Source organism: Vigna radiata, chromosome 1 (assembly GCF_000741045.1).
Source record: "Vigna radiata var. radiata cultivar VC1973A chromosome 1, Vradiata_ver6, whole genome shotgun sequence".
NCBI lineage: Eukaryota > Viridiplantae > Streptophyta > Magnoliopsida > Fabales > Fabaceae > Vigna > Vigna radiata.
The window spans coordinates 11,159,163-11,161,120 of record NC_028351.1 but is presented as its reverse complement, the minus strand read 5'-3'; the positions used below and the strand labels follow the sequence as shown (position 1 = coordinate 11,161,120).

At 30.6% G+C, this 1,958-nt stretch overlaps 1 long non-coding RNA gene across 1 annotated transcript in view; it reads right to left on the bottom strand.

The window, feature by feature from the left end:
- The window catches only part of LOC111241263, a 2,507-nt gene extending 1,263 nt beyond the window's left edge, over positions 1-1,244 (bottom strand). Inside the window, exons 1-2 of the long non-coding RNA XR_002667135.1 lie at positions 958-1,244; positions 739-810 (exon numbers count right to left, since the gene is read on the bottom strand). This is a non-coding gene — a long non-coding RNA (uncharacterized LOC111241263). The remainder of the gene's footprint in view (positions 1-738; positions 811-957) is intronic.
- Between the last annotated feature and the right edge of the window lie 714 nt (positions 1,245-1,958).

Here is a 1,958-nt window from a genome sequence, read left to right as displayed (position 1 = left end):
TTTTTTAATTCCTAACACCCTAAATTTGTGATAGGCACCTATTTAAACTTATCTAAATGGATTTTATCAATTATATAGTGCTTCTACAGTTGTTTAGGNTTGAATTTAACTTCAAAACATNGCATCCTATGACTTATGGACTCTAACTCAATTCTGTCATTTTTAATGTGTTTTTGTTCAATTTTATTTGCTTAACAAGTCACAACTGACTTGTCTAAACTGCCCGAACAGACCAAATGCACTCATTACCCCAAATGCACAAAATCACCATCCAAATAGCTAACAATGCTCCCTCTTTTCCCAACCCAACACAACCCAATTTCCTTTGCTGGTTATATAACTAGCCTATTATACATCCCCTCTCACAGAACCTGAGGCTACACTCAACCCATTTTTCCCATCAAATCAGTATCACCCCCAACTTATTCCAGCAACCAGATTCATCAAATTCCTTCAGAGCACATCACAATCAATATATAAACCGGAATCGTTCCCAGCATCATCATTTCAGTCAAATTCAACGCATACTAAGTTAAACACTTAAGGGCAGTAACAACACATGCTCACAATATATCAGATATTTAATTCAACATGCATAATCACTCAAAACAGATTCATCAGTTCTTACCAAACGGGATGTGTAGAACCAAAATACAGTTTAAATTCACATAGCAATTCAGATTTCTCAAACAGTCACTTCGCAATAAATAAAATAAAAGTATAAGTAGCTCCCCTTACCTTGTTTCTCACAGTACAGTTCACAAGAGACGCTTTCACAACAACTTTATGCAGCACAGGAATTTACAGTACCTATATATCAACGAAATGGTGGAGGAATAAGCTCTTAGAGCTAAGCTTTAAACAGGAATAAAAAGAAGAACGCTCCTAGTTGTCTGCAGCCCGAAAAAGGCATTCCCTAAGTTGCGAAACAGCAGAGAAGAGGAGAAAATTACTTACTGATCCAATCGAAAATATAATCGGATCAAAAGGAAGCTTTTGGTGTGGTGAACGCTTGAGCACCTTCAAATCCAAGATTGAACTATTCAATTAGCTGCAAATCTAGAGAGAAGGCAGAGAGAATTTTGGGAAAAGGGTTTCTAGAGAGAGAAAGGAAAATTGGTTTATGAAAAATTTGATTTCTGAAAAAGCCCCCTTCTAAGACTAAGGTACCCTTAGTTTATGGGTCTAGCTGCCTCCATATAGGACCCAATGACTTTATAATTTTTCAGATCTTTACAGATAAAACTAAAAGGATCATGTTTGATACGCGAAGAAATATCAATTATCACAACCATATAATAGAAAAAAAGTCTAAAGATAATCAATTATTTTTATCAACAAGAATAAATAATTCATTATGGCGTTCATTAGCTTTTATAATTTTCTACTTTTTTAATAAAATCATTAATCCATTTTATATTTCACTCTTTTCATTATATTTCTTTTCTTAACCTTCTCTATTTTTTATATATTTTTAAAGTTTTATTTATCTACCTTAAAATATTAAAGAATAAAAATAAGGATTTAAAACTTTTAAAGAAAAGAGCTACAAAATAGTTTACGTAAATTAAAACCAAAATTTACATATTTTATAATGACTAAAACAGTTACTTAATTATTTTCAAAATAAAATAAGCCTTAATTAGTAAATTAGTCTTTATATTTAAGTTTTTTTAATCATGTATATACTTTTTTTACTATATATATAATATATTTTAAATCTCACCTAAATTATCTTTTTATGAGAGGTGTTACATCAAATCAGAAAATTTTAATATAATAAATTATTAAATGTGATAAACTTATTCAGATATTGACACTTGATATCTTTAAACTATTTTAGCTTTTAATTTAACGTAACAAATTTCTAAACAATAATAACTCAATTGAGAAAAAAACGAATCAAAAGTCTCTCTCTCTCTCTCTCTCTCTCTCTCTCTCTCTCTCTCTCTCTCTCT